This window comes from Pholcus phalangioides, unplaced genomic scaffold, assembly GCF_987345545.1.
Source record: "Pholcus phalangioides strain wild (caught in Gottingen) unplaced genomic scaffold, Ppha-v1.0 ptg000005l_1, whole genome shotgun sequence".
Taxonomy (NCBI): Eukaryota; Metazoa; Arthropoda; class Arachnida; order Araneae; family Pholcidae; genus Pholcus; species Pholcus phalangioides.
In genome coordinates, this window is record NW_028301598.1 from 7,353,222 (window position 1) to 7,379,927 (window position 26,706).

Sequence of the window (26,706 nt, forward strand, 5' to 3'; positions counted from 1 at the left end):
AAAAAACCATCTTCGCGATGCAACAGGTAAGTATAGAATTGATGAAATCAAACAAAACTTGCTTTTCTTCTTCAAAATGCACAATCTGATGCTTGTGGCAGCACCAGCGACTTCATCGTCATTATGCGATAGAGGTTTTGAACAAGAAATACCACTTCCTCCCCCTCCCCGATATACTCTCCAAACAGGCATTCATTGATAATACAGAGTTGATTCGATTCGAAACATTCTGCCCATAAAGGGAAGAGGGGGGAGGGTGTGGTTCTGCATAAGGAATGGAAGCGATTCGTACATATTCAACAATATCATATGCATGTTGTATGATACACTAACCAATCTCCCGTGGCTTCGGTATTTCAAAGTAGCGGATGTATTTATTAGCGTGTGTAGTGTTCATTCAGCGTATTTCCTGGAGCATGTTAGCATCTTATTATTTTTTCTTTATGTATTTCTTTTCCCCCCCGATCTTCATTTCCCTTTCTTCTTCTTCTACCAAAAACTGATGACGATGCCCAGTGTGTGGGTGATGAAATGGGGCAGCTCATTTTCATTTTATTGGGAATATATTTGTTATCTCTTTCACTGAATCGATAAGTACGTAACAATATATATTTTTTAAGACTTTGGTGTAGAAACTTGCCATTTGGGATCGATCGGTATCTGGCTTCGATTCCGGAAACTCTAGTTGTGATTGGTCAGAATACAGTGTGAAATACTTCGCATGCTTGTTTGTGGACGGCTTAAGCGAGGAAGCAAAAGGTACGATGCACCCAGGTGGCAAGTTGTAAGGGGCGGCAACCCAAGCTTTAGTTTAGATACATAAATTTTGGAATATAAACATTCACATGGCACCACACGCCGTCATTTTTCCGAGCCATACCTTGGCAATGGAAATGACGAAAAAAAAACTTGGGGTGGGGGGGGGGGGGTCTTGGGACCGCAATACCAGAAAGAATGTACGTATATATATTAATCACATTACATTATATATTAATCACATTACATTATATATTAATCACACGTAGCCCACGTCCGGCAGAAGGCGCCTCCCTAGGCCATGGCCCTCACATCCTAGAGCAGGGCTCCTAGGCTGGGATCTTTTGAGGGCCCCTCTCTGATGAATGTATAGCGTGAAAAAGAAAAAAAATGGTGAAAATCGTCCAGGGCTGGAGCCTTGTCAGCCCACCCCTTGTGGAGGCCATGCCCTAGGCTAGGATCTTTTTCTGGCCACCGGGACAGTTTTTTCTGGAAGCTCTCTGAATTTATAGTGCGACAAAACAAAACATGATGAGAATCGTCCTGGAATGAATCCCTATCAGCCCACCCAGTAATTTTTAAGGAGCGGTCAAATGAAGGTAAAGGAATAATTTGCGTTCTCACTTTTCTGAAACACCAGAACCCCCCCCCCCCCATACTTCCCTGGTTCCGCCTTGGGAACCTTGGAGTAGGTATTTTGTTGTCAACAAAGTTCAACTCTGGCTGGCATAATTAAGAACGGTGAAATAATTCTGGACCCCGAAAAAAACGTGGCAGCTTCTTTAAAAGCGGGGCGTATGGTCAAGTACGTTTTGTTAATTAATTAGTTAATAGTGTGCGGCTTCGGACGGGTGAAAGATCAAGTTTATCTCAGAGTACCCTTAGCTGAAGCCCTTTCAACCTTTCGCCAGGGACGTCTTTAGAGATGGCACATTAGGTTTTGCGGTAGGTAAGCTAGAGCCGCCCCTGTAGGCAGCCAAGATTCATCCTATCGATATCGTTACCATTGGCGAAGAAAAAAAAGTCATGGGCACGTACTTTTTTGTTTTTGGACACTGAAATAAGGAATTGTCATTTTTGGCAGTGTGATTGATCATTTGTAAGAGTTTGTTGTAGCAAAACCTATCCTCCCTGATTCCATTTCCATAGGTGCCAATGTTTCCGATTTACCCAGAAGCATTGGCACCAATATGGGTCATATGGTCACCCTATGCAATCACCAAAAAATCCCCAATTTTCCCTTTTGCTTTGTATGGCATGTTTTCTTCAGCAGCGCGAAACGTTTCGCTACGTGACAACCCACGGATTTATCAAGTTTGGGAATTGACGCCTAATTCTGTTCTTACTACGTTTCTCTTACTGATACATAGCATAAGTGTTTTGTTCAACCCTTATGCTTCGGGAATACTCTGAGAAATGTTTCTCTCACTCCGGAAGGTAAAATTAAATTCTCCCGTTTTTTTTTTTGTTTTCTTTTGTGAAAAATAGATGGCAATCGAACTCAGACTTTGCAAATTGAATACAATAAAATAAAGGTGATACAAACATAAAATCCGTGATCGAACCTGAAATCACCTATAAGCCAGTGATTTGGAGCCAGACACTTTACCACTATTCAATCTCATGCACATGGGCGGGACTGACAGGGCTCTACCTCGGGACAATTATCATCTTTTTTTTTACTTTTTCGCGCTATAAATTAAATATATAAGAGCCGTGAAAAGTTTGACCCTGCCACAGGACGTGGGAGCCATCCCCATGTGCACCCTCCTATACAGTACAAGCAAATCTGTCAGAGAATAGAAAATCATAAAAAATATATTTAAAAAAACTGGAATATACTGTGTATGCGTACGCCATCTATACGTCATTTAAATTTCACCTCGCAAAAAAAAAAGAAAAGAATTCTTAATCATCACAGGATGATTTGAGCAGGCTACTACGCTCATCATCTGTGGATGATGGGAGCGCACACACTCTCTAAGGGTTAAATGAAACGAAGTTAATTTTCTGGTGCTCTTTCTATATTATAAAATATATTGCAAGAAATAGCTGGTTTTTGTTTTCGGGGCCTGTACGCACTCAGTCATCTTGTTATACCGATTCTTCAACGACCGTGCAATAGAAAAACGATCGCGTGCGTTTCGAGGGTCGTCCTATTCCTCCCGCTTCGTTTACCAGAGCGAAATCAATCAATTGAATCAAATGACAACAGCAACGAAATAATGTAATTGAAAGGAACAGACGGGAATCACTAATACAGATTTGCACAATGTCATTTGAACATTGAAAAATTCGGGACAACAATGATAATTACGTCGTCCGATATAAAAATACAGTACAAGTCTGTGTTATATAACGACAGTTCACAATCACAGGAAAAATTGTCGTTATAACGGACTTCTCGTTATAAACGAATTTTAGTTTTTTGCACTGTAGAAACACATAAATGGGGGGGGGGGAAACAAACGTCAGTGGACGCCACTTAGAACGTTTTCCCGATTGTCAGATGTCGATAAATGAACTACTTGTGCTATAATACATTTGCGTTTTGTTTCTAGGTTTTTGTGTTGATCGCTATGTACAGGGCGTCCATAATTAAAAGACCCTATTTCAAAGTAGTCTACAGGTAAAACTAGTCATCAGAAAATTGTGAAATTTTGTGGAGAACTTCATGAAGTGATGGGAATTTGTTTCAAGGGGAAAAAATTAGTTGCACATGTCGCCACCAGAGGGCGTTTTATTAAGAAATGACATATTTAGGCAAACGTTTACAATTTTAACAATTGTTAAACACTTTTACTATTTTTACTGCAACAAAACATGTTCCACATGATGGCTATCATTTTCAGATAGCATGTGAAATCGCAAGATGGCACGCTCCACAACTGACCGAAGTGTGTGCGGGGAAATGTTCAGCACGTGACGTGAAATGCTGCTTTTGAGGTCAAAGTTCTTGGATTGTCACGATTTGCCAGACGTTTCAAATGTCCCCAAAGCCAAAAATCGCATGGATTAAGGTCCAGGGATCGGGTAGGCCATAGATTAGGGAAGTGCCGTCTGACGACACGTTCTTCTGTAAAATGCGTTTTAAGAACATTCTTAACATACACTGCAATATGTGGAAGAGTTCCGTCTTGCATAAAGATTGTGTCTGCAAGGCAGTGACGTGCTTGCAGAGCCAGTACAATTTCGTTCTGTAACAGCAATGCATATCGTTTCCCGGTGATGGAACATGTCACTGGACCTGTAGAACGTAACTCCTCGTAGAAGTAGGGACCAGGAATAAATTGATGTAGTGAATCCCCACCATACCGTCACTTTTGGTGAATGCAACAGAAGCTCTAAGATAGCGTGCGGAGGTTCTGGTTTCCAAATTCGACAGTTGTGAGTATTGACTGTACCATCCAAGTGAAAATGTATTTTGATTGTCCAGAAGATATTCCAAGACCATTCCGAATTAACGCTACCACGAGGATTTGAAGCTCTTCCACCTGAAGCGAAATCTCCTGTACTGCGTCTATAGGAACGAGTTTTCTTCCCTTTCTAGGACGAACAGCCAACGATACCGTGGTTTCAAATTTCGTTATACTCCGAAGGCTTTTAACATTCATTGGACCTTTTCGAATTCTCTTCCAAGTCCGATATTTTTTAACCAATCAGTTACTGCGGAATTGCTGTTTTGGTAAAACAATTTGGCCAAGAAATCGCGACCTCGTAAATTTATCGTCATTGTGAGCAGCAAACACATTGAGAAACAAAATTTCCGCGAATGTTTCTAGGTTTTATAACAGCTGCTGCGTGACATCACATAAATTCGTATGTTTACTACAGGTATTCAAAGTTATTTTTTTCCCCTTGAAACAAATTCCCATCACTTCATGAAGTCCTCCGCAAAATTTTGCACTTTTCTTGATGACTGGTTTCGCCTATAGGCTACTTTAAAATAGGGTCTTAATTATGGACGCCCTGTATATTAATGGCGAACTGTTGATCCTAGAGGTATACTTCCAATTAGAAAAAGTATCCAAGTAATGTGTAGCCTTCAGATACGTCATTCATATTGAAAGGGCTTGTATAGTTGACCTCTTGTCTCTCATGAGGTCAACAAAAAAAATTCCACGTTCTAAAGTGCAATATTCATCGAGACATTTGAATTCAAAAACCATTGAAAATGGAGAAAAGAACGGCATGAGAGCTTACGGAAAAGCTCATTCTATAGGCGGCTATACACTACTCTGACGTATTGAATTCTGAGGCATGGGTTTCACGTCACTGAATTCCCACGAATCGGAACTCACCATGTCATATCTCCACTTAGAGTAGTGTGGTGGCCCTACGCTCTCTCTCTCTCTTCATATGTTGTTCTTGAACCCATTATCAGTGATTTTGAATTCAAATGTCTCAGCGAATATTGCTCTTAGAAACATGTTTTTTTTTTATCAGGAGGGACAGGGCAACTACTTTCTCTTGAGTTTTTAGGACAGAATGACCAAATAAAAAGTTATATTTTTTTATATCGATTAATATACAGCCCCCTGCAATATGAATGACGTATCTGAAGTCTAGGCGTTATTTGGATACTTTTCTAATTAGAAGTATGACTCTAGGATCAACGGTTCGCCAGTAATTTGAGGCAAAGGAACTTGAGTAAATTCACCCTGTATATTAGCGAGGTTTCTATATTTAGTGAAACCCCGCTACAGCGATATTCGATGTAACGATAAATCCCACTACAACGTTTTTTTTTTTTTCAAATCTTGTTTGCGATTGTCTTTAGCCTAATGTTAAACTCCTGTCAATACAACGATATCCGTTCCCACGATAAATTCCCTCTATAACGGTACTTTTTTTAGGATATTTCAAAACCACTACAACGATATTTTTTATATTTCACTTAAAATCGATCTTCAATATATTTTTTAATCCCTCACCAGTTTTTGTTCCCTCGAAGATGTTTAATAACATATCGGTATATTTTGCGCTATACACCTTCCAAAAGGTATAAATGAAGTTTCAATGAAGCTACTTTCTGTGTATCACAGAGAAATTGTACGCGGTAAATTACTTTACAGGGTGAAACTAATAACTCTTTATTCATCAACTAATCAATTAGAATTTTGCTGATAACACAAAAAATGCTTTTTATCGGGGTACTAACAACGCAAATTTAGGAGAAATGCCAGCAAGTACATGAATTTGTCGTTTCCTATGGGTTGCTATATTTTTGAAATATATGACATCCATATTTTTCTCAGCCACCCACCTCCTTGGGCATTTTGCCTGTTGTGGCGTTGTATTTGTATTTGATGAAACCTCTACCTCTCGATATAACGACAACCCCCTTTACAACGACATTTTTTTCTTCGTCCGTAGAATGCCATGAAATCGAGGTTTTACGGTATTTGTGTTGTTTTTTCTGTATATTAATTTTGTCTTCTTGTTGTGTTTTAATGTATTATTGTATGTGTATTAAATGTGCAATTGTTGATTTAATACAGGATTCAATACCACGTAGGATTGCCGTAGTCAATCCAATCTGTTTTTTTATGGCTAAATTCGTGTTCAGCACGAAAGTACATAAGAAATTACTAGTTTTGTTACGGACGCAAAAACTTTATGAAAATTTGTTGTTAAGCGTAATTAGGAAAATAAATTTGGTGAAATTGTCTTATAGCGGATGATTTCTTAATGCAATCCCAGTTTTCTTGTAAACGATTAGCATAAAACGCAGTTGGTCAGAAAAGGTTATCACAGAACTAAATCGAGCTACTGTAGTTCTTGTTTCAATGGCCTTCAAAAAATGGCCGAAGAATGACTGAATTCAAAAGTACAAACGTTACGTGGAAGAAAAAGAAAGAAAAATGGTAGAATTTTTTTTTTCCATTCTTTCGTGTGTTTATTTTTAACTTCAAAAAAGAAAAACAATGAGAAAGAAAAGAGATCGTAGTAGTAGTTGTCGTCTTTTCACCTTTTGGAGAATTGATTGTGTGATCGCCGTGGCATATTCAGTGCATGAAGCAGACGACATTTTCTTTTTCCTTGTTTTGTTTTCTATTGTTGCCAGATCCGTTTCGTTGTTCCCCATTTTTCTTTCAGCTCCATGTTATACACGAGCAAAACCGTTAGAGCGCGTATTGTTCTTTGGTAACAGGGAATCTCTTCATTATGAGCGACGTTCTTTTTTAGTTCCGTACATTACCAGCCATGTAGGCTTCGTCTACTTCAGGCGATGTAACAACGAGCGAACGTGGGACCAGCCAACCCCATTCGAATACGTCCGCAGCATCTTGATAAGATCGTGTGAAATGCCCCTAATTATATACTGAATATGTAATATTCTAATTACTCTGGACTATCTGGCCTAATGTGGCGAAAGGGTAAGCCGGATAGGCCGGAGTTCTATAAATGCTTACTTCGTACCACCCCCCCCCCCCTTCGTGCATACTTTTTATACCAAAACCAGCTCTTAGAGCGGCATTACACTATAAAAGTTTGGTGAAACTTCAATTATGAAACTTGAAAGATGCGACCAATAGGCGGATTAGTTAAGTTCGCTCGAATGTAACAAATGTGCTTATTGGTTACATTTTCCAAGTCTTATGAAAGAATTTTTATCAAACGTTTATAGTGTAATACCGGCCTTATTCGTATTTTTTGACTTGTATGTATAGGCGAGTATTTTAGAAATACTATTTGTATGTAGCATACGTTTCAAAAATTTATTAAACAAAAAGGAAGTCCACAAATAAAAATATTGCAAACATTTTTTTAAGATATATCTTATGTCTAATGTTATTGCAGAAAACATAGAATCATGCACACTTTTACAATATGAAAACACACACTTTTAACTCTCTCAGAGGAATTGAGGAGATATCTGTCCTACTTAAAAGCTTCTTATTTTAACATTGACAAGCCCAGATTTTTACATTTCTCAAAGAACCACTTTTCCTCTATAACCCATATTCTGCACCTGTTGAGAGTCAGAAGAAAGCCTATACTTCATTAAAAAGATATGGCGCTTTACTGGGGGTTCAGAAGATCGTGGAAAATCTTAAAATAAACAGAATATCAATGTAAAACGTAGGCTTAATTCTTGAAAAATTGTTTCAACTTATTTCACTGATGCGAAGATATATTTTTGGAAAGAGAAAATTCAACTGCCTTTGCGGGGAATCAAACCCACGTCCTTTCGTTTTCCGGGTAAACGTGGGTTCGATTCCCCGCAAAGGCAGTTGAATTTTCTCTCTTTCCAAAATATATATTCTCATCAGCCAGTTGTTAAAAACCTTCCTATGGATAGCGACATCATCCTCGGATCACCTTGTATGTTCCAAAAGTCATTGTTAAAGTCGACGAACCGTTGTTGCCAGACGGTTTTCCAGACCATTTCGAACATTTGTCCGGCCCCGAGAAAACTAAAGTAGCGGGTCAATGTCGGGACCTGTTTGGTGCACACATTTTAAGAACGGTATTCACCAAAATGGTTTAAACTATAGTCACAAGTTTTGGATAGAAGATCGACGTCAATCTCCTACCAAAAAAATTGCGATTAGTTTAAAGCACATCAGTGAATACGGCCCTAACAAAAACCAACATACGCATTTGATATTATTTACGTATCGCAATCCTCTAAAGATATGCGATTTTTGTGAACGTCAAATCTCTGTCAACTAATAACGAAGTAAACAACCGGTTCCACAAAAAAAAAAATGGAAGGATTTAAGGAAAAAAAAAAACCCCAATATTATAATGATATCAAAAATGTTCGACAGGAAATGAATTCAAAATCCCTAACACGTGATGAGGTCAATCACAGCGTTAATATCTTGACGGCCGGAACTGGAATTTTTCGGTTTTTCTTTTGTTAAGAAGGATTAAAAATATGCATGGAATTAAATCTTTTATTCATTATTTAAGGAAGAAAAAGAGAACTACACATAACTTAAAAGGTAATGAGTTGGGAGGAAAAACAAAATGTATACATACATAGAGTAAAATACGGGTACGAAATGACAAGGGTCTTTCCTGTTGTGACGTAACACATATACGTGACATCAGCGGAAGTTCACTCTAGAACCAGTTTCGTTTTTTTTATTTCCCATCCACCTTATTAGCGCCTACGCAATTCACACAATGGTATGCAACGAGTATGTACGTTGCGAATAAAACCAGAGGAATGGGCGGAATTATGAATAACGTGTCTCCTCTGTCTAAGCTGGATACAAATACTCATTTTCACACTGGTTATTGACGAAGTAAGTCTTTCGTCAAGGTTTCTGTGTGTTTATTCTATTTTTTCTTCCACTTTTGACACTGTTGCTGCTCGATTAGGCTCGTCTTTTCTCGTGGGATGTCGCTCCGACGAGGGTGGTATGTATTCACGGACACGGTTTAAACCAGCGGTTCTCAACCGATGGTGCGGGGAGAGCATTTTTGTGGGTGCGAGGTGGAAAAAAAACAACAAATATCACATTACAAAACGTGTTGGCTGATTATTCGGGAAAATTGAAATGGTGATGAAAATTGTGGTTTTTTTTTTAGTTCTTGGAAAAAAACAAATATGAATCATACAAATATTTTGACGCCTCATCTCATGACTTCTCGACTCGCAGAAATGCGTCATATGCGAATTTTGAGCTGTACGAGTTTTCTTTTTCGATTAGCGATCGTATTTGGTTGGGGCCGCTTGAGGGGCCATTCAAGTATTACGTCAACATCGATGGTGGGAGGGGGGGGGGGGAGGTTTCCGATTTGCTGACTTTTGATGACAAAGGGGGAGGGGGAGGTTTGGATGATGCTTACGTCATCAACCACCCTTTATAAAAATATGAAATATTTTTAATTGCATTTTACTCGGTGCGCCAAAAACGAGAAAAACCTTTCGATAGTTTGTGGGCACTTGAAGTAACATTTCTCCCCATTGATAAGTGCCCTACAGAGCCACTTTAGTGATCTCTAAATGTTTCGCGGATCCAAATGATCTGGAAATGTGTCCGGGCCGCTTAAGTGATCTGGAGCTGTGCCATGCATCACTCAAGTGATCCGTAATTATACGTCGCGGATCACTTAAATAATCTGAGAATAAGCCGCTGGTAACTTGAGTGATGTAGAACCGCACTGGGGGCCACTTAAGTGCTCTAAACCTACGTCACATGTCACTCTGTTATCTCTAAATGTGTCACGGATCGCTTAAGTGTGTTCTGGAACTGTATCCCGAGTCATTTAAGTGATCTGAAAATGTGTCGCTTACTTCATTTTTACAAAATTAGGTTTGAGGAGGGCAGGCCGCATCGGATAACCCCCAGGGCCATATTTGCGCCAAGGGCCTTTATGCGATTTAGCATTGTATGGCTTAGCGGGTGAGTCGCAATGAATTTATTAAAGATAAATTTTGAGTTCATAGCCTTCAAATAACATTGGAATTAACAGAAATTGATTATAATAACATATATAAAGGTATTTTCTTCTGAAATTTCAATTAAAAAAATAAATTTTTGATCGCCGGGGAGGGGGCACGAACCCCCTATAACTCCAGCCCCTGTGTACGTCTCTGATCCTACCAATATGCGTTAGGATTTAGAGGGGCAGAGCTGATGACGAAATTTTGCTGACGGGGGGGGGGGGATCAAAAATGGCTAAAAATCTTGCTTACGTAATGCTTGAACGGCCCCGAAGTACTATTACGTCGGCAGATTTTTAGCAAAACTCTGGTCCCCACTTTGTCAGCAAAATTTCGTCGGCTCTGCCTCCCCCAACCTCCGAATGCACATCAAAATCTTTTGGCTACGGCTTAAACTTTAAACCACGTCGGTGCGGTGAATACCACCCTAACAGAGGCGGATTTACGATTTTGCCACCTGTTGACTACACGAATTTTACCGCCCTTCTCCTATTCTAGTCTAATTTTCTTGCCTAACCATTTCTCAAATTCGCCGGCCTGTGCTATAACCCGCTTGTTCCCCCAAACCCCATTTCTGAAATATGCCTGTCTGCGAGTTACTCTTTTGGTCGTCGCTCACATGCTTGCACACTTTCTTGGTTTCTCTTTTGGTTGCTCACAGACCTGGTCCCTCGCTCTCTAGGCGGATTTATGGTTTAACCGAATGTGCGCACACGCTCAAGTTCACTCTTATGATCGCTCCACTTACCTAGTCTATATTTTTCTAGGCGACACTCTCGTGTTCTCATACACTCTAGGTGACTCGTTTGATTACTCACTGACTTAGTCTCTCGCTGGCCTGGTCTCTCGCTTTCTAGTTCATTCTTTCGGTCACTCCTATGCTTGCACATGCTCTAGGTAACTTTTGTCGCTCACCGACCTGGTCTCTCGTTATTTAGATCGCTTCTATGCTCACCACCTTCCTCTTGGAAATTTACATGCTTGAACACGCTCTAGGTCACCCTTTCGGTCATTCACATGCTCGCACACGCTTGTGATCACTTACTGACCTGGTCCCTAGCTTTCTAGCTCACTCTTTTGATCATTCACATCCTTGCATATGCTCTAGGTCACTGTTTTGCTCACTCACGTGCTTGCACATTTTTTTTTTCACTCACATGATTGCAGATTCTCTAGGCTACACGTTTGGTCACTTACTGACATAGTTCCTCGGCAGAGGTGGATTTATGGTGGGCTATACAGATCAAATTTTGCCGCCCTTCTTCCATTCTATTAATTTTCTTGGTTATTCATTTCTCAAATTTGCCCCCTCCCCGAACGTGCTATAGACCGGTAAACCCTGTAATACGCCACTGTCTATCAACGGTTGTGTGTCGAACATCATACCATAGACTTTCCACCGAACGATCTCTTGAACAGAAATATACGATCGATTTCATTGGTTCAAACGAACTATTTGAGTTTACTAATTGTTTATTTTTGGGTTTTACTATTAAAGAATCTCTGGGAAGAAGCTTTTGATATTCCGCGTTGGAGTTACGAGTGATACTTTTCCTTTATCTGGAATGGCGTATTTACAGGGGGCTTAGGGGCCGTTCAAGTATTACGTCATCATCGGTGGGGGGTTCCGATTTGATGACGAAATTTTGCTGGCAAGGAGTGGGGGGAGTCAAAAATGGCTAAAATTTGCTTACGTCATACTTGAACGGCCCCTTAGCGGACTAAATAGCCCAGAAAATTTGAGGAGTGGGGTAGCCAAAAAAATTAGTAGAATGGGGGAGAAGGGCGAAAAAAGTTGTATTACCCTAAATAAATCTGCTTTTGCCGAGACAGTAATTTACTGACTACTAAGAGAGTGAGTGAGCAAAAAAGTGACCTAACGAACGTGAATCAATAAAAGAGTGACCTAACGAATGTGAATCACTAAAAGAGTGACCTAACTAAAAGAGTGACCTAACGAATGTGAATCACTAAAAGAGTGACCTAACGAATGTGAATCACTAAAAGAGTGACCTAACGAATGTGAATCACTAAAAGAGTGACCTAACTAAAAGAGTGACCTAACGAATGTGAATCACTAAAAGAGTGACCTAACGAATGTGAATCACTAAAAGAGTGACCTAACGAATGTGAATCACTAAAAGAGTGACCTAACGAATGTGAATCACTAAAAGAGTGACCTAACGAATGTGAATCACTAAAAGAGTGACCTAACTAAAAGAGTGACCTAACGAATGTGAATCACTAAAAGAGTGACCTAACGAATGTGAATCACTAAAGGCGTGACCTACCGAATGTGAATCACTAAAAGAGTGACCTAACGAATGTGAATCACTAAAAGAGTGACCTACAGAGCGATGGATTAGGTCAGTGAGTGGCGTAGAGCGGGTTCAAGCACGTGAATGACCAAAAGGGTGATCTAGAGCAGCGGTTCTCAACCTTTTTTGACTCGAGGAGCCCTTTGTATGCCTCTCTTATTTACTTATCTATCAAATTTACTGATTCATTTTATTTTCCTCGAGTCGCCGCGGAGCCCCTGGGAGGTGCACACGGAGCACTGGTTGAGAACCGCTGATCTAGAGCATGGGAAATATGTGAGTGACCAAAATAGTGTGCAAGCATGTGAGTGACTTAAAGAGTGTGTGAGCACTACACTATTTAGGTATTTCTGAGATGTGTGTGGTATATTAGGGGATTGGATCAAATTTTATAACAATATGAGAGAAATACATTCAATAGAGATTTTAAAAAAAGTATGTACATCGTTTTATTGCCGCGTAAGAATTAATTCACTCAAGGGAACACAGAATAGGAGGTTTCCGAACTGAAATCGATGCAAGATTCGCCACTGATATTAGTTTTTGGAAATCAAGTCTCTCTCTGTATTAATATGTCTCCCACGCTGGCCAAACAAAGAAGTGCAATAACAGTTCGTTGGATCGCCTCGAGAACAAAAAATCAAAAGCCTCATGAAATTCTTTATGGCAGTGATTTTATGAAGTCACGCAATATCTCAATGCTCATTTTTAGCAAAATTTTCCATCAATGTTTCAGCAGTATCTTTGGTGGATCCAGAAAGAGTCAAATGACTCCTCAGACATCAAGTTTTCGTAGGCACTCGACTGGATATAGCTTGGAATTAGTGGATGACAAATTCAGGTCCCCGAATGATGGCTCGGGGTGTTTTAAGGAATTTTACATAGTTTGACACCAATGTATTTTGGCATAATCATTTTATATATAAGACATATCATTCTCTTCAAAATAGAAAGTACACAGTGATGTGGAAATATGGTCATTAAGTGTACTAAGCCACAACAGACTTCGTTTTAATGCTGACTTCAGTCTAGAACAGTGATTCCCAACGTGGGCGTTAACGCCCCCGGGGGGGGCGATAAAGTGTTCCAGGGAGGCGGCAGAAGCTATGGGTATAACATAGGATCCTATGGGTTGGATTGCGTTGGGGGCGATGGCAGAAAAAAATTTCTGAAGATGGGGGCGATGGGACCAGAAAGGTTGGGAAGCTATGGTCTAGAACAACAGAAACGACCCTAGATAACACTGCATCTTACATCAAAACACATCATGTTAAGACTTTTTCTTTGCCCAAGCTGTGTAGTTTGGAAACATATACATGGGTAGCTATAGATTATTTTTTATAACACAATAATTTTGCAAACGCATAAGTTCATATTTTTCTCGAATTAATTTCAGATCAAATAAACTGATCGTAGAGCGTGAAAGAAAGAATTAGGTGACGTTTCATTGATGCACAACTCGCGTTAAACAACACACACACGATTCAAAAATTTCAAAGTGAGCTTTCTTAGCATTTTTGATAATTTGATAAAATGAGCATTTCCACTAAAATGATGGGTTACCGTTATTATGAAAAAAAAAAAAAAATTTAATTCCTTTAAATACGGGACGTATGGTCACCCTAAGTAGAAAGGAGGAAACAACAGACGACATCACAGAATTTGAAACTCTTCGGAAATTCAAGAATATGTTCTTAATAGCAGACGGCAGACAGTTTTTATTTGTATATTATTGTAAAGGGTATGTGATTCTTTTCTGTATTTGTTCATCTTCTGAATTGCGTTAAATAACGAATAAACGATTGAAACTTTTCAAATTAAACTTTCCTAGCATTCTTGACAAAATTAGCATTTTCATTTAAAACGATGAGGATTAGCCCAGGGTTCTTCAATCTTTCAGACACTGCGGACCGAATTGAACATTCCCACAAAGACCCCTGGACAACAACTCAAGTAATTTAGTAAGATCTTAATAAATAGGGATCAATATGGGCTCCTAGTTAAACGAGGATAAAAATAATTGAAGTCTTTTATTTGATCTGAAATTATTTCTTTATTAATTATTCTTTATTAATATCAATTTTAATTAATTTTGAAATATTTTTTTACTAACTCTGAAAATTTTTGATAAATTACTGATTAAATTTATTAATTCAGAGATTAATTGTAAGCAGAAATAACCTAAAATGATTCTTTTCTTAATTTTGTTTCAGTAATTCTGAAATTATTTTCCTTCTCGATATATCTGGATGCCATTTCTTTCAATAATTATGCAATTATTCTTTTATTGATTGTGAAACAATTTCTATCAGAAATTACGGAATCATTTCTCTTATTGATTGATAAGTTATTTTTTTCACTAATTCTGAAACTATTTGTTTTAGAAGTTCTAAAATTATTTCTTTTTCTTAATTAGTTCCTAATTATTAATCTTGAGTTTTCAGAAATTTATTCTAGAATTATTTTTTTCATCAATTCCGAAATTATTTCTTTCTTTAATTATAGAATTAATCGTTTTTCAATATTTTCAACCATTTTTCGAAAATGATCGGCGGGCCACGACAAAAAGCTCCGAGGGCCAAATGCGGCCCGCTAGCAACGCATTGAAGACCCTTGAGCTAGCCGAATACTGTGAAAAAAAAATTCTGTTCCGGGGAAATACGGGACGTATGGTCATTCTAGGTAGAAAGAAGAAAACAGACGACGTAAGAAGAATTCGAAATGTTTTTGAAATTCATGAGTTGCGTTCTTTACAGCAGACGACAGCTTTAGTTTGCTTGTTATTGCATAGAGTATAGATGCTTTTCTGTCTTTGTTCATCTTCCGAATTCTTTTCTTAGTTTTCTGTTATGCCACCTGTTCTCTTTTGGGACATTGTTGCTGGCTTGGGGTAAAACAACGCGTTTCTTTTGAACCAATTGTAACAGAAAAAGGGTCAAATTTTTTGTTCTACCCATTTAAGGTTTCCCGAATAACTGAATTTAACTAAATATCATTCAAGTCTGTGGGAAACGAGTTCGCCTTGAACACTTTATCGTTGGTTTTTTTGTTTTTCTTTCTGACAAGTTGATCGTTTTTTAGGTCTGGGTCAAACTCTTCAATAAACCATCGATAAGAGGTTAAAAAAAAATCAACTCTTATCGAGTCTGGGAACAATAAAGATTGCACACACTGCCATTCAATCACGATTGAGAAATCTATCAGAGCATGGTTTTGAGATTTGAAGGGAGGAAAAACTTTAATGGTGTACATTTTTTTTTTTCCCCCGCACATCTCAGTTTCTCATTATTAGCTCATTTACTGAAGACTAGAAATGGCCGCCTACGAATGGCGCCGAGTAGTACTCATTCTCACATTGATATTGCTTTATTATTATTCATATCGTTCTTCTTTTTCTTTTCTCCTCTAGTCGTGGGTCGGGTCAGTCGCTATAAGTCATGAACACCTTAACGCTTCATTTTCTACATTCTCAGGGAATGAGTATGGTTTCGAAAAAAAAAAATCGCCCACCTTCCAGAATTAATACAGTCAAACTCAGTTATAACGACATCGAAGATTCCGCGGAATTTTGTCGTTATAACCTAGGCATCGGCATCGTTACAACCGAGGATGACGTTTTTCAAGCTTAAAAAATTCAATCAGATATAATATGCTATGCACTAAGCCTCCGTACTATGCAATATTCATTATGATAATAAAAAAAATAAACGAGGTTTCGTTTTGACAAAATGAAAGACATACTTATATAACATATAGCTGGAAGAAAATAGGCCTATTTTAGATTTTATGCAATCCTTAGTAACAAGCACTACACGCACACGCACATTCCCGCAGGTACCGATTCGTTGGGGTTCCGCGGGGGGGGGGGGTGCATGTGTGGTGTAGCAGTAGTAGCTGGGGCCTCCAAAAAATGGCTCGGGGATCCACGATGTTCTTAAGTCAGCCACCTCGTTGGGCAATTTGCCTGTTGTAGCGTTGTATTTGTATTTGTAAAAACTGTAAACACTCTCTCAATGGATAATATTAAAGTCATTGATGTAACATGTAAAATGCTGTTTTCTTCATCGTTACGTATTAATAGAAAAACGGACGAATATTTCCTCTATGTTTTAGACTTCCTAGGAGTTTCTCGGGGGAAAATCATAAAAACGAAACAAGAATGGCGAAAAATGTGCAGTTGCATATAAGAGGGCTTGTTGCATTTTCATTGACAATAAAAGCAAGGTTCATTAACATTATTCTCTTGGGAATCAGTGGCAGCCGCCAAATGTCGTTGTAGCCGATATGCCGTTACAACCAAGTTTGACTGTATAAATTCGAAGATGATCATCGCTCTCTAATAATTCTCTGAAAGAACAGTGGTTCATCTTCCTTCTAATACTTAGATGCTCAACCCATAGCCAGGGCCGTCTTAAGAGCATCACGGGGCCCCGGGCCAAGTGATTTTTCTGAGGCCCTACCTGGCCAATTCTCTGAAACTTCAACTACTTCTAGTTTTTCTGAGGCCCTCTTCTCTTGAGGCCCCCGGGACGTGCCCGGGTGGGCCCATGCGTTAAGACGGCACTGTCCATAGCTCGCGAACCAAACGTGGACTTTGGAGTGATCCAATGTAGTCCGCAACCTCAAACTTAAATTTTGTAAAAAAGTAACTAAAGCGACCGGTTCTAGATCACTTGAATGGCCCGCAGCACTTCAGTACAGTTTCGCATCACTTAAGTAGCCAACGGTACATTCTCTGATCAATTGAGTGACCCGCTGCATCAATTTTGAGTAGTGGTAGTACTCGCGGCACAGTTCTAGAGCACTTAAGCGGGCCTGCGGAACATTCTCAGATCACTTGAGTGACACGCGTGCAGTTCCACATCACTTAAGTGGCCAGCGGTACATTTTCATGACCCACGGGCTTATCTACAGATCACTTGAGTGACCTGCAGCACATTTTCATGTCACTTGAGTTGAGTGACCTGCAGTACATTTTCATATCACTGAAGTTACCCGTGGTGCAGTTTCACATCACTTAAGTGGCCTGCGGTACATTCTCTCGTGAAGCTTATCTACAGATCAATTGAGTGAACCATGGTGCAGTTTTACATCACTTAAGTGGTTTGCGGTGCATTCTCAGATCACTTGAGTGATCCGTGGGGCTTACCTACAGATCACTTGAGTGTCCTTCAGCACATTGTCATATCACTTGAGTGACCCGCGACACAGTTCTAGAGCACTTAAGGGACCCACGGCACATTTTCTTATCACTGAAGTGACCGGCGGTACAGTTTCCCATCACTTAAGGAGCAAAGAAGTGAACTTTGGTGCAGTTCCATATTATTTAAATGGCCCGCGGTACATTCTCAGATCACCTAAGTAACCCGCGGTGCTGTTTCAGGTCACTTAACTGAGTGGCCCACGACACGTTTTCAAATCAATGAAGTGGCCCAAAGGTTGAACACCTTCGCTCTAATAAGATTTGTCCAATCAAAATGTCGATGGCCGAAAATTCTTCGGTTGCCGCAAATCATACGACGGCAATTTTGTGACCTATTTTTTCAGACTTGAGAATCCGATAATCATTCAAACGACGTATTTACTTGAGATAAAATAACGTATTTTGCATCACGCTTTCCACCATCTTTGTGTTGTCTGATAGACAGAAAACGTCGAAATATATTAGACATACCATATCTTTCGGCTTAGAATAGAAACCTCATTACGGTGACATCTATACATTTCCATAAGGAAAGACTTTGATACCCGCGTCACGTTCGAAATTATCCACGTCACTTTCAGCCCTCGATGGTACCAATATTGGTCGATCTAATCGTTAAAAAACAAACGGTACACGCTTCATAGTTTCTCTACTATCGTAAATCTTGCTGTTCTGGAGGCATTTTTTTTTGCACCATCTAGGGGTAATCAAAATATCCCAATCAGTCACATGGTTCTGTGAAAACCGATAGTCAGTCTATCACGTACATCGTTACAGAAAGATCGACCCATACGAAAATCCATATCTATTAGATCATCAATGCTTCAAAAAACGCGCACGAAACTTACAGTCCTTATGCATTTGTATCCATATAGATGGCCTATTGTAATATGCTCAGATTATGATGAGATTGGATCGATCGCGATACGAACTAGGACACGAAGAAAATATTACATACACTAATATCGAATTCCCTATATGATCCAATGGAAAAAAAATGGGTGACAATAAAAAACAACCACAGTCAAACTCGGTTATAACGATCTCAGCTATAGCTAGAGGCGGATTTATGATTACTTGTAGGCTACACAAGTCTAATTTTCTTGGTCACTCATTCCTCAAATTTTTTCCCTTTGGCTAAAAACTCTTAGATCACCCCCATGCTTTCACGCTTTCTAAGTCACTCTTTTGGTCAACACATGCTTGATGGTGTATTAATAACACGCGGTCTATCATATCCATCCCGTTAAAAATTTCGAACACTTCGATCATATCTCCCCGACACCTGCGTTATTCCAATGTAAAAATGTTACAAAAACCAAGTCTCTCTTCATAACTCAAGCATTTGTGTGCCAACAAGAGCACGCTTAGCTCTTCTCTGCATCCCTTGAGTCAAGTCTATGTTCCTCTGTAGGTATGCCATAGCTGCCAAGTCTCCCGAATTTTTCGGGAATCTCCCGAATTTTAGCTTCATCGCTCGACCTCCAGAAAAGTTCTTAAATCTCCCGAATTTTTACGAAAATCACAAAAATCCCTAATTGTCCCTAAACATTACCTACTTCATTAAAAAAAATCCCCGCTTATGAAAACAATCCCTAAGAAATTTCTTGTGGGGCATGAAGCCAGGGCCGTCTCTTCTAGAATAGGGAATAGAGACGGCCCTGCATGAAGCCTCTTTTTTTTCCCCTTTCGAAATGCCGTCACACGTCGTAAATGGGGAAATTCCCTTTTTAAGGAAGTTTTACAAACCCTCTGATGGTAACAAGAAAGTTGTTTGTCTTATCCTGCAGGGAAATGGCTTAGCAGCCAATAGTCCTGCGTAATAATTGAAGATTATAGTGACGCGTATATGGTCAAAATTTCTTTTGTTGAAGTTACGTACGTGCGATATAACAAAGCATGAATACTGATAAGCAAAAACATATTTAATCAATTTTAAAGATACTTATTATGATGAATTTCCTTTCATCAAACGTTCCAGAAGAGAGCCGACTTTTCCTTTTTGTACAAGTTGTTTTACGGACATAAACATCGGTCATGGAAAGACTGCCATCATCACTCGTGAAATGAAAAAAAAAACATCAAGCAAGTGTCGCAAAAAGTCAGTGTTGTTTTCCTTCATCTTCCGATGATTTTGGGGTCATTCGCGGCGCACAATGTTTGTTCACAGCGTTTCTGATTGAACACAATATTTATTTTTACATCATTGAAGTTTTGGCCTCCAATTTCACTTGTTTTTTGCGTAGGAATTTTATTCCCAAGGGTTTAACTTCCATGTGTGTAAAATCCCTATTTTAATTTGACTTCAGTTTTTGAGTAGGGATTTTATTCCCTACGCTTTAACTTTTATGTTTGGGAAATCCCTATTTTATTTGAAAAAATCCCTATTGTATTTATTAGGGAGTGGTTTTAGCATAAAATACGGGTTTGCGCGAAAATCTCCCGAATTTTCATTTTCAAAAGTTGGCAGCTATGGTATGGTCTCCAAAACCTCACAGCATACTCCAGTCCAGGACGAACTAAGCCTCGGAAAAGCGGAAGAATTGCTTTAGGAGAACGCGAAGAGACCTTTTTGGAAATGAAACAGAATTCTGTTCGCTTTTTTTGACCACCGCTGAACAATGTTCAGAAAACTTAAGTCGCTCGTCAATGAGAATTCCCAAATCGGTCGCTCTAGTTTCATCTGGGATAGTGACACCTTTCAACTCGTACGTGAGTTGTTCCTACACTGAAGGTCATGCTGTAATCATATTCAAGTTCGTCTGGAGCTCTCACCCTCTCCCTATCGCTGGGACTCCCGACTACCCCCCCCCCCCCATTAGCTTCACGTCATCTGCGAATTTGCTAACAATCCCATCGATACCCTAATCGAGTTTATCGATGAAAAGTGAGTAAGTATGGGGCCGAGGATATGCTTTCCATTGAGGAACTCCATTTAATGATTATAAAACCAACACCTACTTCCTATCATAACCTCTCGAAATAGATTTTTTTTTTTTTTTTTTTTTTTTTGCCTATGGCGATAGACTTGAGTTGTGCTCGGTTTGAAAAAAACTAAAATAAAAAAAAATAGATTTTTTTTAAACTTTTAAATCATTCGGTTTTGACTTCTGGTGCTACTGTCAAAGACATCTTGGGGTTACGACACTTGGTTGTCTACAAATCGATATTTTGACACTTCATAGAAATAAGAATTTATGCTCTCCTAAAAAATCCATTTCTCTGAGGAGACCTAGTAAAATATTTGAAATCCCTTTACATAGAAAAGATATATTTAACAAAAACACTTCGTCTCTATTTAGCTCCCAAAATTTACAATGCCTTGCTATTCGAATTAACAAATATAGCTTCGTATTCTAAAACTTAAAAAGGAATTTTTTAATTACATTGCTGCTATCACTAACATTGAAGACTATTTTTAAATGTATATCACGGGACTATGAGAATACGGTACTTGAATTAAAATTGCCGCTTTGTGTTCATGACTATTATTAGCATGCACATTATATATGACTGTGAAAATTGTTTTGACTGTGATCATTAATTTCGTTGATTGGTTTTCAGTACGGGTATAATTACCCCTTGTCAACTCGTATATATCGATACACTTGCATATGTTTAGATAAATCGCATTATATTTTATTGTGTTTTTGAATGAATTTGATTGAATAAAGTTAGTGACATGTCAAAAAAAAAAAATGTCCAGTTTTTTTCAACGAAGCTTGTTTTAATTTCCAATCTTCACTAGAATCAGGCATGAAAGTAATTTGCGTAATTTATAAATGGTATTAGAATGAATATGATTATAAATATTCATCTGACATACAGTAAAATGTCGATGTAACAATACTGTGGGGAACCAAGAAAAAATAGCGTTGTAAAGAGATTATCGTTACATCGAAAGGCGGTAGTTGGACATTAGACTGTAGCTATTTCCAAACAAGACTGGAAAAAAATATCGTTGTAGAGGGATTTATCGTTGTAGCGAGGTTCCACCGTATTTGCAAAGTTCGTTTTTTCCCCCCTTGAAATATATTTTTGCGGACTCTTGCTGTATCATCGTATTTTTCCCTGGAGGTTACTTATTACAAGCTATATTTGGCAGTTTCACCGACATTTGGTGCCATTTTTGGTGGGAATCGCATTAATCATCCCAATCTCCCGTATATTTCCCGATCAAATATGGTAACCCCAATCATAAAGAAATGAATAGTTCATGTACAGTAATTGATTGCCTCGGCTTATATATATTTTTCATCAGAACCATATGCTCCGGAGCCTAGGAGCTGAGGTCATTTGAGCCCCCCCCCCCCCCAATAATTTCCGATAAAACAATGCAATGTCCCTTCTCTCTCTTGTGTACGCGCTTGAGTCCCTATATATAAGCGCTATATACGGGACAACTAGCAACTTTTAGCTCCTCCCATGTTTTCTTCATGTCGGTGCCTCTAGTCAGAACGGTCTTTAAAACGTCAACCTCGGTTATAACGACAAAATTTCGTGGAACCTTTGATATTTTTACAACCAAGTTTAACCTACTGCTAACCGCTACTAAGATTTTTCTCTCTACTTTTCAATGGCGACTGAAATTCATATTTATTTGGCGCATCCTAACAAAAGAAACGCGTACATGGGTCATTCCACTTCATAAGAAAGTAAAATAATAACAATAATGAGTAACAAAAATGAAAGAAACAGCAAAAAAAAAAGTCGGGAAGCCATCGGTGCGGAACTTTCCACCAATCAAATTCAGAGTCTGAGGTGGTTGCAAAAATGGCTCCGTTGCCACCACCAATACCTAAAGTTTTACCTGTTTCTTTTTCCACATTTTTATTTATTTATTTTTTAGTCGGGAAATCGGAGGGGGAGTTTGTAGATTTAAAAGCAAGGATATTTCTTCTTTCTTTTTCTGTTACGCAGATGTCATTACCCGACTAACCTTGCGAAACTAAGTAATCCAGTAAACTTTACATTTCCCTCCTTCTTCCATCCCTCATCCAGTGAGTCCCAATATCGTATGACGTCACTGAGCCTTCCTTCTCACACTATTTCCTGTGGTTTTCTATAAAGTTTGTTTCCTCTCGATCTTCTTGTTCGGTTTGATTCGAGAGGAAAAATGGAAGCAGCGGATGACACGCGATTATATATAATAGCTACTCGTATTGAACCGAACCAGAAAGAATTTTATTGAAACAGTACAATATGGCCATCTAGGCTAAAGTTTATTTTCCTTTCCCGGTGGGGGGAGGTGCGATATCTCTCACTTTGGAAAACACTGATCCAAGGGCGTAGCGGATGGGGGGGGGGGGACTTGGGTGTCTGGTCACCCCCCGAAATGTTGGAAAATGACCGAAAAAAGGGAAAAAGATGGCCAAATCTCTATTCTATTGTTCTATCACTTTGGTCTCCCCCCCCCCCCCCCCGTGAACGAAATTTGTGTGGCTACGCCCTTTCACTGATCTACTCCGTGTGTGCTTTGTTTAGTTTAATACATTGAGCGGCCGCTGTTAGCATCGTGCTGTGTGCATATTATTAATTTCTTCCATCACTTAGGGTTCATTGAAGTATTACGTCAGCATCGAGGGGAGCGGGAGGGGGTTTTGGATTTGCTGCCTTTTGATGGCAAGGGGGAGGGGGGTTTGAAGGTTGCTTACGTCATCAACCACCTCTTTTTGAAGATATAAAATATTCTAAGCTTCTGACGAAATTTTGCTGACGGGGGGGGGGGGGGATCAGTTTTTTGCTGACAAGGGAGGGGGTCAAAAATGGCTGAAAATCTGCTTACGTAATACTTGAATGACCCCTCAGTGTAAATCCTGAAATTTCTGAAAACTTGAGACGCGCTTTTGATAAGAACACAATGACACTTTACAAGTACTACACATGTAATTGTTCAGTGCGGGTTTCTCTTCGGTACTACAAAAGACACGTCTTTATGATGTACACGTTACTGGTATGTGTCTGTTACACATTTTGCATTTTTCTTCAGAAAAAAGGAAGAGTGGTTGACCAAAACAGTTTGCCAGCACATGAGCAACCAAAAGAGACCTAGAGCGCCAGCGAGCGATCAATGGAGTGACTTACAGAGTGATACAGTGACCAAAAGTGTAACCTAGAGAGCATGGGACCAGGTCGGTGAGCGATCATAACAGTGACCTATACCGTGTGGAAGCATGTGAGCAACCAAAACAGTGTGCAAGCATGTGAATGATCAAAAGAGTGACCTTGAGAGTATAGAACGTGCGAGCACCAAAAGAGTGGCACAGAGAGCGTGTAAGCACAGGAGTCCAAACAATAGTGACGTTGAGAGTGTGGAAGCATATAGGCGTACGCAGAATTTTCTCGAGGGGGATTTCAGATTTGCTTTCCTTCTGATGGGGGGTTTACGTTTTTTCCTGCAAAATAACACTATAATCTTGGCTCAAGGAGTAACATATCTAAGTAAGCTTTCACACATTTGTGTACGCCAATGTGTGGAAGCATAGGAAAACTAAAAAGAGTGACCTTGAGAGTGTGTAAGCGTAGGAGTTACAAAGAGAGTGAGGAACCGGGTCAGTGATAGAAAAGTGTGCAAGCATGTGAGTGACGAAAAGACTGACAGCAGAGGCATATTTACAGTAGCTGAGTGGGTGGTAAATTTGAGGAATGAGTGGTCAAGAAAATTAGACAGGAGAAGGACGGCAAAATGAATGTAGCTCACAGGTATAGCAAAGCAATAAATCCGACTCTGAAAAAACATGTAGCATATATACTTTTTACATCAACCACCGCCCTGCTGAGGAGAAAATGTTTTTTGAAAAGGTGGTTTCGCAGCGAAACAACCGTCATCCATCCAGAGGGCTAGGGGCCATTCAAGTATTACGTAAGCAGATTTTTAGCCGTTTTTGACCCCCCTCCCTCCTTGTCAGCAAAACACTAACCCCCCCCCCCCCTTGTCAGCAAAATTTCGTCAGCAGCTTAGAATATTTCATATCTTCAAAAAGGGTGATTGATGACGTAAGCAACCTTTAACCCTCCCCACTTGTCATCAAAATTCAGCAAGTCTGAACCCCCCCCCCCCCCCGATGCTGACGTAATACTTGAATGACCCCTTAAAGGAACGATAAGCTACTCTTTTTACAAAAACGTTTCGTTTTTTTTAAGGGGCATTAATAAGTTCATTTATAATTGATTTTCGCGACGAGAACACGAATGTGTATATCGCGTTGAATTATAATTCCACTCGTGTGAAGTGAGCGAGATCAGCAACGTCTCGTTTCGAGAGGACGGCTCTGACCTTATTTTCTCCCAACACGAGCGCAATTAATTAAATTTGAAAAATGATTTTTCTTTCTTTCTCTCTCTCTCTCTCGTGTTCAAGTCCGAATTTGGAAAATAAAATCTCGTATATATGTGTGTGGGTAAAAAAAAAAGTTCCCACGCAATATGGAAGCCCTAGTAGAAAAGAGCACAACAACAACAGCATCAGCAATTCTTTTGGGGCGCATGCGTTCGACCAAGGTTGTCGCCAAGATGGGCGAGTCACGGCCTCGGAAAGATAAACCGGCCTACGTTTATCGCGCTCCTGCTTGTGAAGATTCTCTTGTAAAATGTGTGCGTGTGTGTGTGTTCGGAAATTTGTGTCGAGAAACAATGCAGCCATTTTCTCTCCTGTTATTATTACCATTATTATTATTTTTTTGCTCCCTCTTGGGTGTATTCAACTCCCTTTTTCTTAATGGCCACGAAGAATGTCAATGGCGCGTAGGCATTCAACAAGTCCTCAACGATGATATTATTGGAATAAAGGCTGAAAACGCTCGTGGAATTTCTTTTATTGCACGTTTGCATTCGATTTGTTCTTCCGAGGCGATGATTCTAAATTTACTTTATGATTTCTTTCCGAGAGTTGTTATATTATTGCCGGGATCACAACTGGGAGGGGGGGGGGAGCAGGCGGGTCTCGTGCCCCGGGCGCTAGATCAGAGGGGCGCAAATTTTATTCTCAAACCTCTCCTTCAACATTACAAGGGGGTGACCAAGGCCCCGGGTGACCAAGCATCTAGTTGCGGCCCTGATTATTGAGATCGAATTTCTTCGAGGAATTAAGGGAAACCCGTAAAAAAGTGTTTTGATGATATACGAAACATAGAATGTAAATAAGTGAGGAAAAATAACTCTTATCTGCTTTTGTATTTTGCGTGCAGCTCCACCGCTTTTTTTCAACATGGTGGCTTCTGTCATTATTTTCTGGAGTCACGGGTTCCCTTGAAGTGACTTCTTTATAAGATTCATTGGGGGGAAAACTTTCTTTCAAACCGAGCACAACTCATGTCTATATCTCAGCATGGACAAATTTACTACCTAGTAAGTTGTGCCGGAAGTATAAGTATGTGTGTACCTAACAGTCTGAGTGAGTATCTAGTTATAGTATTTTGTCTGATTTTTCAGTGCTGTCACCTATGTTTCAGAAGCTACGTGAGTGAAGTGTAATGATTGAATATTTGTACCGTTTGTAGACCTGTTGCTCTTTGTGGCGAGATTTTTTTAATGGGAAGATCGGCTCGCATTCGTGCCTCGAAGTTAAGAACCACAGAAAACCAACTTCACCACTGTTGCACCAATGAGGTGCGAACCCGGGACCTCACAATGAGAGTCCGTCACTACGACCACTCGACTACCAAAGCGGCAACATTGTGGAAACTAATGAAATTTAGTGTGCAAGTGAGCCAGTGCTCAGATAGATAATTTACTCACTGCACCCTTACCTTGATCATCATTTACCAGTGGCTTCTTTGCACTAGACATCATTAGCCAGTGCCCTCACTCCTCACTTAGCCATCATTTGCCAGCTGCGTTATTCAACCATTGTTTACCAGCTGTCTTAATCAGCCATCGTTTTGCAATGACATTACTTCGTCTTTTTACCGATAGCATACAACCCAAATAGTCGCCTGACGTCAAATATGACGTGAAAATTTGGTCATTTTCTCTGAATGACGTAAAAAAAAAATCACGTCATTTCAGTCATTTAATGACCACGA

The 26,706-nt window shown here is 39.5% G+C and overlaps 1 protein-coding gene across 1 annotated transcript in view; it reads right to left on the reverse strand.

Moving 5' to 3' along the window:
• The window catches only part of Hil (peptidase hillarin), a 49,079-nt gene that overhangs the window by 9,717 nt on the left and 12,656 nt on the right, over nucleotides 1–26,706 (reverse strand). The gene's annotated exons all lie outside the window — the stretch shown is intronic.